The sequence below is a fragment of the Leptopilina boulardi genome, unplaced genomic scaffold, assembly GCF_019393585.1.
Source record: "Leptopilina boulardi isolate dan_hultmark-lab unplaced genomic scaffold, ZJU_Lbou_2.1 LbouV2_367, whole genome shotgun sequence".
Lineage (NCBI taxonomy): Eukaryota > Metazoa > Arthropoda > Insecta > Hymenoptera > Figitidae > Leptopilina > Leptopilina boulardi.
This window is the reverse complement of record NW_026137937.1, coordinates 539,224-555,742: the sequence shown is the minus strand read 5'-3', so window position 1 is coordinate 555,742 and position 16,519 is coordinate 539,224. Positions and strand designations below refer to the sequence as shown.

At 29.1% G+C, this 16,519-nt stretch overlaps 1 protein-coding gene across 1 annotated transcript in view; it reads right to left on the bottom strand.

The window, feature by feature from the left end:
• The window catches only part of LOC127287005 (ras-related protein Rab-24-like), a 590,458-nt gene extending 575,192 nt beyond the window's left edge, over positions 1 to 15,266 (bottom strand). The window contains exon 1 of the mRNA XM_051313690.1: positions 15,260 to 15,266. The gene's annotated coding sequence lies outside the window, so the exon portion shown is untranslated. The remainder of the gene's footprint in view (positions 1 to 15,259) is intronic.
• Positions 15,267 to 16,519: the final 1,253 nt, after the last annotated feature.

Sequence of the window (16,519 nt, the reverse complement as noted above, 5' to 3'; positions counted from 1 at the left end):
TTCGATTGCGTTTTTTTTACCCTAGAAATATAAAAATTAAAAAAATGATGCCAGAAACAAAAATAGCAACATTACACTGAGAAAAATGTTTAGTATCATCTACCAAAGTTTGGTTCTCTCTACCAAATTTTTTATTTGATATATGTGCAACTAATCCGTTTGGTTCGGGCTACTAAATTTTTTCGTTGAATCATTTTGTTCGGTCTACCAAATTTTTTGTTTTGCAAAACTAACTTATTGTTTTTAAGCAAACAAAAAATTTAGTTAAATGAAAATTTTTTTTTGTTTTCTCAACCAACTTATTTTTTTGTTTCACCCTTTTCTCTTTATATAACCTACCTATGCCTACTTAAATTAATTTCTATCGCGGAAAAAACCTAACACTGCTGGGGCTCGAACCCTCAGACTACGCAACGCTAGTCGAGAACGCTGACCACTACTCTACGAATCCTACTAACAATTTGAGATTAAATCATTTTCACAATGTATAAAAGCTGGAAAAAAACTTTCGTTCTTGTAAAAAGTTTTATTTATTTATTTTCACTACACAAACTTTTTTTTTTAAAAAATGTCTGAAAAACATAAAAACTTCAACACTGAAACTTCACGACGCGAACGACATATGGTTAATGTTGACATCCCGTGAATGGGAAGCGACGCCATATTTACGAGAAGAGCGCGTGCGCAATACAGCATGTCAGCTATTTAGTACTGGGAACCAAACTATTTAGTTCGTAAACATGAAAGCTTCAAATATATTTTTTGGTAGAGCCAACAAAACTTCCCGATTTATTGCCACTTTCTATTCTGTTGTGACAACCATATTTTAGTAACGCCAACTAAAAAAGCTCAACTAAATTATTTTCTTATTATTACGAAATTATTTTTCTCAGTGATAAAGAACTTGGAGATCTGCTTCATAAAGTTTTTTCATATACGAATCTTTTGATCTAATAAAGAATATATGACACTCCACGAGAAAAGGGACCTTAGAGGCACAAAATTTTAGGTTATGTTTGTGACTTTTGGATTTTTTTTTTTTTTGTTGCACATCAAAATGAGCCGCCTACACGACTCATTCTGAGTTCAGTTTTTTTTCTGTATAGTTGTCACAACCAAAATTTTGTTTACACAACCACATTGGGTAAACAAATGAATTTTGTTGTCTTAACCGCAAAATTTGGTTGTGCCAACTAAAATTTGATTGTGTTTTCCTTATTTCTTCTAATTATTTTCAATTTTTTTTCTTCATTTAAAATGTTCTTTTGTGATCTACAACTTCATTTTTGTAATTTTTATTTCTTTTATTGTAAAGTAAATATTATTTGTATTGTGTTTTCACATGATTTTTTGTTTTATCTTCACTTTTGTCTTGTTTTCTAAATTATTCTTCTTCATGCATTCTTATATTTTTATTTTAATCATTTAAAATAATTTTCTCCGAATTATATGTTCTTCTTTTCTTGATATATTTTTCTTCAACTTTTTTTCTCATCTCTTCAATTTCTTCTTCACGCGGTTTTTCTTCATTTTTCCTTCGTTTTCTTCTTCAATCGTTTTTTCCTTCTCTTTCTTCATTCTCATTCTTCTCTCTTGCACTCGAGTCACTTTTACGATCAACTTGAGCAATCCCTATTTCCACTCGCGAGTTGTTAGATGACGTTTGGATTGACGGATAGGCTGCGATAAAATAGAAAATGAAGTGAAGGATCGTACAGGCGTGAAGTCTAGTAGAGAATTTTTAATTCAAGATGGGCATCGTCGGCACCCAGTCAAGAAGGGCCTGAAAGGAAAAGTAGTCTATGCGACCGAGGGGGAAAGGAAGTGAAAGTACAACACGTCGCGTTACCTTCTTCTTCTTCTTCTTTTTCCGGCTCTCAAGCACGTGTCTTTTTATTTAGGAATTTGTCTTCCCTCGATGCATACTTATCTTTCAATTTTTTTTCATCCCAATCTATTTACACTCACGTCTCTATTGATATTATTTTAAAAGAATACAAATTAAATACCTAATTAAAAATTATTTGTCATTTCTTATAATTTCTTAAAAAAAAAGAGAAATAATCATTGTTTTTATTAGTGAAGTAATAAAAACAATATATAATCTATAATTAAATCACTTTATAAATAATAATAATTTGCATAACGAGAATTGATTTTATCATTCATATTTTATGTTGTAATTTAAAGAAATTTAATTGCAAATACATAATATATTCACCGTTCAATATATATATAAAATATGATATGTTTTTAAAGGATCATAAAGAATTTTCAATCTTCAATGAATACTATATATATATACTCTCTGTGAGTTTCCGTCACGCACTGAAGAATATGGATACAGTTCTTCGATATCTCAGTCCGAGGGAAAAAAGCAGGTGCATCTTTATTCCCTGACATAAAGCCGGTTTGTGCGCGAGGAGAGAAACTATACGTACTATCAAGCAAGTACTGTCTGTGCAGCGTCTTTGTGTATCGCGCAGAGATACGAGAATCGGGAAGTTCAACTTCCTTATTCAACGATAAGGCCCGAGGAATGAACATAGTAGTGACTGCGGTACGAAACCTCAGAAAGTGGGGGGGGGGATTTCATTCCTCCACTTCAACCAAACTGACGCTCAAGTCGGATGAAAGGATCTTGAACTTTTGATCAACATAAATGCTTTTACCTCTCTCACTCGTTCGAATTAAATGAAAAAAAAATCATTCATTCCGCATTTTTGACTATGGTCCAAGATATATTATTATAAATATTCATTTTGATGTTGATAATTATTTTTGACGTTGATTATTATATATGAAAAAATAACATTCACGATGAGAATATATGAGACACATGAATAAGCTCTAAAATTAATTTGTTATAATTTTTATTTGAAAGAATTTCATTATCTCGAATTTACTATTAGCTGAATTTTTATTGCTTCCAATTTTTGTAAACTCGTTCGACATATATTAGAACCGACATTTTAGATTTGAAAAATTTTGATTCAATTTCAGCAAATGACTCAATATTCAGTTGTAAAAAAATTATTAAAAGAAGAGTGATGAGAAGAGAAAAAAGTTTAAAATATTTAAAAACAAAGAAGGAAGGAGGGATAAGAAGAATTGTGTAGAGATGAAATAAAAAGGTAGACATATATAGAAAGAATAAAAAGATGGATTTAGAAGAAGAAAGAGGGAGTGGTGGAATATAAAAAAAAAATATAGAGAGAAGGTAGACAAAGAAGTAAAAACACAAAAAGAAAAAAAGAGAGAGAGAGAGAGATAAATTAAAAAAAAGACCTAGAGGAGAAGAAAAATGTAAAAATTGTCATGTGTCAATTTGAACAAGAGACAAGAGCCCTTTAAAAAATGGGCCTTCGATTGCGACATGAGAACGCAGAACAAGGATATAACGGTTTTGAATGTGGCCTGGTTGCGGTACAATTTCGGTCCAGCAGTTCTCCATTCTCTTCCTCTTTTACCCCTTCTCCACCTCCCACCCTCTCTCATTCTAGTCAGATACCATGAGTTTAGCTCAGGTCGCATCCCGCTCACCGCAAATCTGATTTTCCCTCCCATTTGCTCGAATGATCTTTTCCTGTTCCGTGTCCCAAATACGCAAACTTGAACCTGTACTAGTTTCCCTAGAGTTATATTTTTTGCCTTTTCGTATAACTGTGAAACCTTATCTTTTTCATCTCTCTCTCTTCTTCTTCTTCTTCTTCTTCTTCTTCTTCTTCTTCTTCTTCTTCTATTTAAAGAATTCTTATTTTTATTATAAATACATTTATCCCTTTCTCAATAAACAAATAATATACAAAGATTATAATAATAATGACTACGATATAATAATTTTGTTAATATCTTAAAAAAATAAAAAGCGTTGAATAAAATTGAAATAAATTGAATAAAAGACGTAGGCCCATTGTACAAGGGCATTATACAAAAAATTAGCCAATCGGAAAAATCTTTTGCATATCAATCGGCCAATTGAAGACATATTAATGGATGCAATAGACTGGTTATGTGACTTGATCTCCGTATATATAAAGGTCGCAAAGATTTTATACTTAGATTATTTATACTTAATTGAAATGAAACACTCTCAATGATTTGTCATCGGGTAGATTTTATGGGTTTTCAAGTTACATAGAATTGTCAAACATGTTTCTAAATTATGACTGATGCTCGTCAATAATTAAAATTCTCATTGATTTTATTCATAGTGGGTGTAATTTGACATTTTATTTTATTTGTACAAAACGTGATAAATACAATTTTTTTTTACTGGAACATTTGAGGGCTAATTTTCTTGTATATAGAAAAAGAAATTGAATAAAAATGGAAAATACGTGTAAATTGAAAAGACGTGGAATATTGATTTTTAATATGGGGAGAAAAATTTTCTCGCATTCATTTTGTAAGAAAGGGAAATTGTATAAGAGAGTAACAAAACGTAACCAACACTTCATTATATATGACGAAGCTTATCTATATCAGACACAAGAGTTCACCACTAAGTGTATACAAAATTGCTCAGTCGAAAAAATCTTTAACGTTGTCTTTGCCAATAGGAATAAATTCATTTGACTCGAATAACAAACCAAATCATTCAGATTATATTTTCAATTTTTACACCTTTACTGATAAAAAACAATTTCATGCTTTCAATCGATATTTTACCATTTTAAATTGATAAACTTTATAAAAAATAAACCCCCCCTCCCTCTTTAAATTCTTGATTTGTTGAGATTTGATATTACATTAGGGGCGAAAACACAAAAAAAAGCAATCATTGCTTTTCATAATCTCTTATTTCTTCATATTCATAAAATAAACAAAAATAATTTCTCGTTTACGACAAAGAAATTAGAATATCGGTAAAAAAAAAAATTATTTTGATAAGAATATATTGTAGAAAAAAGAAAGATTTAACATTAGATTGATGGTTTTTGACCAGTGGCGCATATAAGTATATATTTTTTTTAATGTAAATGGAGTCTGTGTTGATAAATGTAGATTTGGATAAGTAGTGAATAACAATTAGAAGAAGAACCATGTGATACTATTTTTTTTTTTTTTTTAGTTTATTTTTATTTAGGCAAAAGACAACTTTGAGGGACATTTTCGTGAAATACTCACGTCGTGTGTGTGCCGCAGCGATTTTCGATTTAATCCTGTATGACAAACGAATACCAACGGCAAAAGAAATTTACGACTAACTTGTCTGCTCGCCGTCAAAGCACCTTTCAAATCGACTTACGGATCCTTGAGCCATACGAAAATGCGATTAACCATCTCTGTAAATCTAACGTCCAGTCAAATAGCTTCTTCTTTCAATCTCTCTTTCTCTATCTCGAGGGAAATAAAGTCTTTAGCTTTAGGAATTCATTTAGTTTTTTTTTTCGTTTTGTGTACTTCTCTTTTTTCTTATTTCTTCTTTTACGTTTACCTAATTCTTCAGTCACCTATTTGTTTATTTATTTATGGGCTTACAAGAAAAATGACCTTCAGTACAATAAGTATACTGAAGTATTAAAAATAGTGAAACAAAGTATGAAATAAAGAAAAGGTTTAGTGATATATCTTCTTTTACATCTTTCTTCACTGTTGTTTCATTCTTATTATATTTTTTCTTTCTTTATTGTTGCTTTTTGTTTACTTATATACCCTACCAGAAAATGCCAGAGTACATTACAAGCTCCGTACTGGTATCAGTACGACGTCAATAGTTAATTTTTAGGTTATCTTTTTCTAATTTCTTCAACGTTTCTTTTTATTCTATTTCTTCATTCTTATACATTTTGTTTAGTTTTATATTATGTCTCCTTTCTTCAGCTTTATTTTCTTTTATTCTTCTTCTTCTTCCATTTACCATTTTTCTTCACTGCTGTCTCTTTCTCATTCTAATTCTTCCTCCATTATAAGTCATTTTTATATAGCCAAATCTTCTTTTTCCTCCTTTCCACTGTTTGTTTTTCTTTAAGTTTTTACCATATTGTTTATTGTTTTTTGTTCCGATATATATATTTTTTTTTCTTCAGTGTTTCTTTTATTCCATTTCCTTTATTCTATAATATTTACTAATTAAAATATTAGCTTCAATGAATGAATTACCAGTTTTCTTCTATACTAGTAGTAGTAATTTTTGACTAAGAATTAATTATGTAATAAACAAAGTACAAATACAAACATTTATTATTTCTTCATTGTTTCTTTCTGTTTAGATATATCATCTTTCTCACCACCTTCTTCCGAGTTATTTACTTTTAATTAATTTCTTCCATTTTCATCTTTCTTCAGTGTTGTTTCTGTTTTATTCTTTTTTTTCATTTTGCTTCTTTCTTCACTGCTAATTTTTTATTAAATTTTTTCTTCTTTGTTTCTTTTTTCAATGTTACTTTTAAAAATTATATTTCCCTCTTTTTTTACTACATTCTTCAATGTTTCCTAGTTTACTCTATTTCTAGTAATTCGCATTTTCCTTCATTTTTTGTTTTTTTTTCTTCTATATAGAATAAAAATAGTAAATAAAGATGCTTCTTTATCGTTCTATACTATATTCTCTAAATTTGAAGTAGTAAGATTTCGTTCACAAATTTATATTAGTGAACGAATTTTCACTAATTGAAATTTAGAGAGTATAGAATAAAAAAACAACAGTGAAGAAAGAGAAACAGAGAGAAGAAATCATCGTTATTCGTTTTTCCATTTTTTCTTTCCTCATTACTATTTTTCTTTATGTCGGAAAAAGATGTTTTCTTGCATTTTTTATCTCTATATCATTACTGTTTCTCTATTATTCAATTTCTTCTTTTTGTTTCTTTCTTCATTTGATGCTTTCAGTATAAATTATATTTTTAATTTTTTCTGCTTCTTTTTAGTATTCCTAATTTTTGTTTCTTTGTAAAATGCACTTTACCAAAAGTCATTTCATAGCTGCAACGGACTTAAGGTGAATGTATGTACAATTTACAGCCGTAAAGTGAACGTCAGAAATTCTGTACCGTCAGAACACTGGGTATATAAGGCAATGATATAAGAAGATTTTCTCGTAAAGAGAAGTGTATATATATATTACATTATAGATTTTTGAAGTTTACTCCCAATCATTATAATGAATATAATAAATATTTATATTCTTTTCTTTTTAATATTTATAAAATGAAGCAATCCTTTTAATTTTGATGCAAAGTTCTTACATAAGTATATATTATATAATTGCATATAATGAAAAAATGTGTGTGTTTAATTTCAAACTAGAAATAATAAATATATTGTGGGTGGAATGAATCATCATTAATTCTGACGATGGTGGTTTTTGTAAAATTATTTCAAGTTGTACGGGGAATGGCTGCAATTTTAATTTACCAAATAAAGCGTACCTGCAATCAAGGAATGTCAATGATGAAGTAATAGCAAGGTAGAGGAGCTACACTTTTTTCAGAAGGAGGCATCAGGAGGCGAAACAAGATCTTTAGTTGCTCCGTGAGTCGGGAAGGATGGTCTTTTGCACTTGCGATCATGTGCCCCCCCTCCTTTTATATACACGGCGTCTGACTGAAATTTCGATAATTTAAGTAAAAGAATCCTCTGTTTTTTTGTTTTGTTTTCTTACTAAAACCATCATTTACAATTTTTCAAACAGGTTTCTCACATTCTTATCACTTTGAAAATTAAATGAAGATATTGATCTTAAAAATATATCATTATTTCTTATCATTTATCCTTTGTTGGAATATGTTACATAATATTCTCCTTAATTTTTTTTAAATTATTATTTGGTTCTTCTTTTGAATAGCTCCTGCCTTCATCATTATAAATGGAAAGAACCGAAAAGAAGAGACGGTAAGAGGGAAATATATATATATATATATATATATATAAATGAAATCGGATAAATAATAATAATAAAAAGAAAAGAAAGGAAATAAATGGACGTGAGTGGTCTTGTCTTGAGATCTTGTCGAGAAGGTAGAGAATGTGGGAGAGAATTTACTGTTGGTATAACTCCAGGAAGCAAACGCGAAACTAATGCCTTAGAGCAAAATTCTTTTCAGGAATGGTGATTTAGAAGATAAAGAGAGTTAATTTTGGACCAAGAAAAAAAAGAAGAAGATGAGGAGGACGATGACGACGACGACGACGACGAAGAAGAAGAAGAAGAAGAAGAAGTCAGAAAAGGTGGAGTAAAGGTCTATCGGATTCGCGGGGCACCCAGTATACACAAGGCGCAAGAGAGTTTCTGTGCAAAGTAAAGAGGAGCTTGGGTCGTTGGCCGCAACTCGCCGTGACCCAGTGCGAGCGCTAAGGACATTGACTCTGGCATCGCCATTCGCGATACGAACTTCCCTCCCCTGGTCCCCCTGTCCCTCCATATCCAACCTCCTCTGCATCACGTCCCACCGAACCCTCCGCAACCACCCTCGCTCCCGTATCGCCTACCGATTCTTCTTCTTTTTCTTCTCCTTCTTCTTTTCTTCTTCTATGTCGAGTTTAGCTCGCCTGTCCCCTTTCCGGGACACACGGATATATGACCTTAAGATAAATCGTAATCGCGATCGGGTCAGCTGACTTGTGTTTAATGACGCGAGAAAGTCAACCTCGCGTCATCTGTTACGCCATATTGCATAAGGTGTAAGCTTTTATTATTTCTTCTTTTACAACTTTCCAACAACTAAACCTTCGGGCATCAATGGGCACACCTCGTTACGTCAAGATATTTGCGATACACCATTTAATCTTGAGTTTCTCTCACCTTGAGAATTTTTCAAGGTGGACGTTTAGCGATCGCGATTTACCAACTGAATATATATATAGATATAATAATATATGAATGTAGTATATATAAATATGAAATATTTGGATGGATCAGTGATGGAATTCTTTGGCAATTTTCAAATTTTTAACATCGTTTTACTCGAAGAGAACAATTAAGAATTTTTATTTGCATTTTGTATTTAAGGATAGAAAAAGAAAAAAAATGAATTTCGTATAAATTTTGAAAAAATTTATCTTTTACATGCAAATTTTTCTATCACATTTTATTTTCTAGATTATAAAACAGTTTATTATTTATTTTGTAGAGAGAGAGAGAGAGAGACAGAGTAAATTTTGAAAAAAAGTTAATCTTACAATAAATAGAAATTTGAAGCCATTAAATTTTAAAAATGAATTGGACGAACAGTAAAAAAAAAAGTTTTCTAATGTCAGAAAATTATAATTTTTATTTATATACAACTTTTAATTGTTCCAAAATGTTAAAAATTGATTTTTTTCCAATTGCACTGCAAAAACTTTTTTTGAAAATTATTTTTTACTTAAATATACGAAAATATATAGTGTTGGAATAACTTTTGTTTCCATTGCTTGTTTAATTCAAACTTAAAAGTTGCAAAATTAAAAAAAAAAAAAAATTCTACGAAACTCAATTCTAATAAACACAGAAAAATAAATAAACAATAATAATAATTGAAAAGAAAATTAATTTTTAAATTCAAACATATAACTCTTCTTTTGATACTGAATCATTTCTTTTAGACAATTTTTAACGCTCTTTGATTGTCATCAGAAAAAAAGGAAACAATCAAATGAGAGTCGTTTGAAAGGACCACATTCTTGAATAAGTTAGAAAGCAAAGTCCTAGGAATAAATTAATGCGAGATTTGATAACGGCGTTAGAGAATCCGTTTCTTCGGTGAAGAAATTATGATGGTTTAGAGTATTTGTGTGTGTGGGAATTCTTAAAACATATTAGTTCCTTGCAAAAGTTTTAAAAAACTGAAATAATATTGCACAAGAGTCTACAGTTATACGTTTGTCTGTCGTCATATATGGTTTGAGTATATACTGCTCTTGGCAATGGCACTCTTCTTTTCTTCATCTATAGCACTCACCTATGAGTGCATTCATGGCTCTATTTGTAAACAGCAAGTCGGGGGGGGAGGGAGGGAGGGGGGGTATCGAACGTGTCTTCTCTCTATATACGTCAGAATATATTAAATGCAAAACTAAAAGCTTTTCGTTTCCATTAACTCTGAGAAAAAGAAGAAAAAACGTTTTTTTGTTCTTTTCTTCAATAACCGAATTTTCCATTGAGGAATAAAGAAAATTAAATGTTCTGAAACGAGTTATTTATTTCAAATTTTGATTTTGTGATAAGATTTTTTTTTTCTTTAAAAAAAGAAAGAATATTTAAAAGATGAATTACTTTGTTTATTAGTTCATTATTTTTTTTTTTTTTTTAATTTTCAACTTATATATTTGCTTATTTATTTAAATACTCATTCTCATCGCAAATTCTAATTCTGTTCTCGAGTCTTTTGGAGGAGAATATAACAAAAACCGGATTCGGATAAAATTGGAAATATCTTGTGAGATTTGCTATTGACTTTGATACTGAAGAAACAGAGAGAAAGAGGAAAGAGTCAGTGAGTGGCTAAGGAGAGTCAAGGCGAAAAGAAAGAGGTAAGAGTGGGAGGGATACTTGACCCTCGCGGACAAGAATCAGTCAGCTGACTTGGCCGGTCCCTCAGCTGAGACGCGGAATGATTCAAGAGCGGTCCTTCACCCGAGAGCTTTGCTGAAGAAATTATACTTCAATATCATCGTAAAAAAAAAATTATTTCTTCACTAATTAATTTTTTTAACTTCTTTTTCCACGAGATTAATAAGATCTCTTATACTGTTTTTTGATATTTCTTTTGTTACCCTTTTTTGTACTTTTTTTTAATACTTCTATCGATTTTGTTTTTTATATATATATATTTTTTTTTTGATACTCGTTTTTGGTATCTTTTATTTAAATAATTTTTTTATACAAATGCATTTTTTGAAAAAAATTTATATTTTATTATTGGCACCAAAAAAAGGAAAAAAATTCAGTGAATTTAGAAACCAGCTTTCAGACTAAAAAAAATTTCTCGTTTCCCCCCCCCCCCCCTCACCCATCTCTATGTCTATCTGAAGAGATCTATAGACGAAGATACCGTTATGCATTTCCGAAAGAGAAATACAAGTAAAAAAAAAGTACGATCGCAGGAGCAAAAAATTGCCGCATCCTGTACTGGACCCACCCGGTTTCATCATCAGCATCTTGCGTCGTATTCGTCGTCAGTCTGGTCCGAAATCATACTGTACCCACCTTTTCGCTGTTTTTTCTATCTCCTCTTTTTTTTTTTCACTACCGCAACCCTCATTTTCGTCCCAAACTTTGGGTTCTGTGTCGGACCCTCCTCAAATTACAAGGTTGGCACAACTGCACGTGCCTTTGGATGACAAAGGTTTCAACTTTTTTCACTCGATTGCATATACAATATACTTTGCAAGAAAATATTTGCCTTTTCAGTGTGTTTCCATAATTCTTCACAAGAGGCTTCGATTTCCATTGAAAAAAAATTTCAATTGGACCAATCTATTTAAAGAAAAAAGTTAAATTAATCTTCTGCAGTACCTATTTGAAGTTAATTAATGTTTTTTATTCTAAAGCTAATGAAACTTAAAGTATTAAAAATTTGAAATAGTTGAATTATATTTTTTTTACAGAAAAAGTCAAATTTAATGTTAATAAATTTTCGTGCTAGAATAATGAGTAACAAAAAAAAAATTGATTTTTGAAGCTCTATTTTTAAAATTAATTAATAATAATACAAAATTGTAGATAACATGTCTTCTTTCTTCATTGTTGCTTTTATTTATTTATATATTTTCTTTTTTCTCCTTCTTTAACGTTGTTTATTTTTATTCATTTTATTTTATTTTCCAACTTTCTTCACTGTTCTTTTTTGAAGCAAAATACACTGAGGAAACTGTTTGGTATCATCTACTGAAGTTTGGTTCTCCAAACCAAATTTTTTATTTGATATATGTGCAACTAATCCGTTTGGTTCGGGCTACTAAATTTTTTCGTTGAATCATTTTGTTCGGTCTACCAAATTTTTTGTTTTGCACAACTAACTTATTGTTTTTAAGCAAACAAAAAATTTAGTTAAATGAAAAAAATTTTGTTCTTTTCTCAACCAAATTATTTTTTGGCTCACACTTATATTTTTTATTTTTGACTTAATTTTATCACTTTTGTTATCCTCTTTTATTACCCTATGTCTACTTAAATTAATTTCTATTGCGGAAAAACCTAACACTGCTGGGGATCGAACCCTCAGACTACGCAACGCAAATCAAGAACGCTGACCACTACACTAAGAATCCTAGTGACAATGTGAGTGTAAATTATTTTCATAAAGTATACAGGCTGGAGAAAAACTTCCGTTCTTTTAACAAGCTTTATTCTCTCTGTTCGATATGCATCACTACACACACTTTTTTACCGAATTTCTGAAACACATAAAAATCCCGAAAACACTTGAATAAAACTGGACGACACGAAGAGCGAAGCATGGTTAACGTGTGACATATTTACGAGAACAGCGCATGCGCAATTGAGCATTCAGACGGTTTGGTTTGGAGAACCAAATTATTCAGTTAACAGACGCAAAAGCTTGAACGAAATTTTTGGTACAGCCAACTAAATTTCTCGATTGATTGCTTCTTTCGTTACTGTTATGTCAACTAAATTTTTCTAATCTTAACTAAAAGTGCTCCACCAAATTATTTTATTAACATTACATTATTATTTTTCTCAGTGTATGATTGTTGAAGAAATATATTTTTTGAGTTCTGATGCAGTCCTATATTTTATCCGTATACTATTACTTACTTTTTATTCATTTTCTTTTTCATCTTTCTTCACTGTTATTTTTTGAAGAAATATATGACTGATAAAGAAATATATTTTTTAGTTCTGGTGTAGCCCTATATTTCTTCTGTATACTATTGCTATTACTTTTTATTTATTTTATTTTCCATCTTTCTTCACTGTTATTTTTTGAAGAAATATATTAGAATAATGAATAAAATTATTTTATTAGTTCTTGTTCAGCTGTATTTTTCTTCTGTATACTCTTACATTCTTTTTATTCATTTTCTTTTAATTTTGCTTCCTCCTGGGTGTCGATTATGTAATTTGATTTGACATCAAAATCAAATTCATTTTAACGTCAATGTCAAATTTAATTCAACAAATTCATTGTTTTATTTAACTTCGACGTTAAGGTTATGTGGGAACCTCCCACGTGACCTAGTATGAGAAAATGTGTTTTGTTAGTATACGTTTCACTCTAAAATGAGAAAAGATTTTTGTCTAAAATTTTGAGGGATGATACATTAGGGTACAATGAATTTCGCTGTTCTCCGAAAAATATATAATTTTGAGTAAAATTATTAAAAAATGAAGTTTAAAAAGTGGCATTTTTAAACGAAAATGAAAACAAAGATGGCGGCGCATACAGAAACGTTACTTGAGTGTGTCAGTGCTCCAGTGAACAACGCCAATTCGAGCGAGTGGCCGCTGAATGAACTATGATATAATACATTATTTTACTATTTATTGCTTTATTTTAATTATTTTTGCGTTAAGTTATAGTAAATGAGTAGAACAGCAAGATTCCTTGTACCAAACAAAATCATTTCTCCAAAATTTTAACCCAAAATCATTTTTTATTTCAGAGTAAGTTTTAAACCACAAAAAAACGTCCTTTGCCCACATACCCTTAAATTAAAATTTAATTTTTTATTTCAATTTAACGTCGCATTCAAATTTATTTTTTGATTGCAATACGTCAAATTGATATCAAAAAATAAATAAATGCGATGATAAAATAAATTTGCATGCGACGTTAAATTGAAATAAATCATTAAATTTTAATTTAACGACTAAGTTAAATAAAACAATGAATTTTTTGAATTAAATTTGACATTTACGTTAAAATAAATTTGATTTTGACGTCAAATCAAATTACATAATCGACACCCTGAAGGAAGCTTTGTAGTCCTTTCGTTTATAAAAATTTTTAAAGTGTCGGAAACAAATTTTTCTCTATATAGAAACATGTTATATGAGATCCTGATCAATTGTCTGGATGTATGTGTGTGTGTGTGGATCCCTTTTTTGTTTAGAAGATAACTTTAACAGGTTTTAATGGATTTAGATAAAATTTGGTAGGCTCATTTATCATATTAATATTTCAAATCTGACCAAAGGATTTTAAAAAATACCCAAAAAAAAAATTTTATCGTTTTTTTCCAACAATTTTTTTTTAATCGAAAAAATTTTTAAATAGAAAATTTTAAGGTTATATATAATAAAATCGTATTCCTTAGGTCAAGACAAATCGATCGGTATATATAAAGTAAAGTTTTAATTTAAATTTAAAGAATTAATGAAAGTTAAAAAATCAAAAATTCACTTTTTGGCTATAAAATTTTGTGATTATTTAAATTTAAGTTTATAGATGAAATAATTGTATTCCTTACATGAAAACGAATTGATTGGTATATATAAAATTTACATTTGAGGTAAATTTAATAAATTAATGAGAGTTAAAAAATAGAAAAATACACATTTTAGCTGAAAAATTTTGTATTTATTTAAACTCAAGTTTAAATATAAAATAATTGTGTTCCTAACATTAAAACGAATCGATATAATTATAAATTATATAGTATTTTTCATTAATATTTAGAAATTTCGGTTAAAATATGAATTTTTGATTTTTTAACTTCTATTAATTCTTTAAATTTAACTCAAATGTATAGGTATACTCAAATGTTTATATTATTATATTATTTTTGTATGTTTATTTCAATGTTAATCCTTTCTCCACGAGGAAGCAAATTTTTTTGCTGATCGTAAAGAGGAAGCACAATGTTCATAGTAATGAACATCTGAATTTACAATTTGTTTAAGCTTTCTTCACTGTTATTTTTTGAAGAAATATGCGTGACTGATAAAGAAATATATTTTTCAGTTCTGGTGTATCTCTATATTTTTTCTGTATACTGTTCCTTTTTTTATTCATTTTCTTTTGTTTTTCATCTTTCTTCACTGTTATTTCTTAAATAAATATACAAGACTAATGAAGAAATATATTTTTTAGTTTAAGTCCAGTCATATATTTCTTTTTGCAACTTTCTTCACTGTTGCTTTTTTATTCAAAAAAAAAAAAAAAAAAAAAAAAAAAAAAAAAAAAAAAAAAAATGAAACAGCAATAAACCAATATATTTCTTTTAGTTTAAGTCCAGTTTTTTACTTCTTCTTAACTGTTACATCCTCTTTATTCCTTTTTGTTTTTTTATTGTTGCTTTTGTTTTCTTCTATTTCTCCCCGTTGTTACTTTTCTTTATATATGTAAAAAAGCTGTTTATTCTTTACTATTTCTTCTTTTTTTGACTTTATATCTTACTGTTTTTTCTTTGTTACTCTATTTCTTTTTTTCTTCTTTCTCCACTAATGTTTGTTTTTATTCAATTTCTTCTTTTTTGCTTCTTTAATGAAATTTTATTATTCTATTTCTTATAATTTGCCTCTTTCTTCACTGTTGAAAAAGTGTAAAGAAAATGAAGAAAATGACGAAATACAAGAAATAGTTACTTTTTAAAAAATTATATTTCTTTGTTTTTTACTTTTCTTTCATTAACGTTTTTCTGTTTATTCTATTTGTTGTATTTGGAAACTTTTTTCAGTGTTGTATTTTCTATATTTTATAGAATAAAAACAATGCAGAAATTAGTTGCATTTTTATTTCATAGAATAATAGAGAAAAAAACGAAACAACAGTGAAGAAAGAGAAACAATGAAGAAACATATTTTTTTCATTTCTTGTCTTTATTTCTTCTTTACTAATACTTCATATTTAATTATATTTCAATTGTTTTGTTTCTTTCTTCATTGTTGCGCTTTATTTTTATTCAATTTTTTTAATTAAATGAACTTAAAAGTATTTCACTTTAGCAGCTAATAAATTTTAAAGCAAATAATTATTTAAATTAAGTAATAATAATACCAAAAGTGTTATGCAGATTTTTCACTTGCATTATAAAAAAAGAATTATTATTATAAAAATACTTAAGGAACAAATTTCAGAATGTTTTAAAATAAACCGAGACTGTGATATTATCAAAAAGAAAAAGAAACTTTTTAATCAAATAAAGTGCGTAAACAAAGTAAATCTTTAAAGCAATAGAATCTTAAGGAAAATAAATTTTCTTCAAATATATATATATATACATATAGCATATAGTGATAAAAAAGACAATATTGTCAGCAAGAGTTGTTGCCAAGAAGCCGCAAGTATAATCATTATTTACTAGTGCCAGGTATACATTTATGCCGGTATTAAAATGCGAGTCGGTATTTTATAGCGACGTTCCAAGAATGATAGCGCAAATACGCGCGATAGAAAGGTGCGAATAGAAGTCGAATCACACAGCTGGGGACGACGACGACGGCCGACATAATAGTCCCAGAAAGGCGCGAGTAGCATAGTAGGTAGATAGTCTTTCTCTCGTTCTCGATCGGTCAAGAACACTACTACATATATATATTATATATACTACAATATATAATATACTGTAACGCAATATAATGGTATTATCGACAACGAACGATGGTCAAGGCCTCTATATCTCGTGTAAT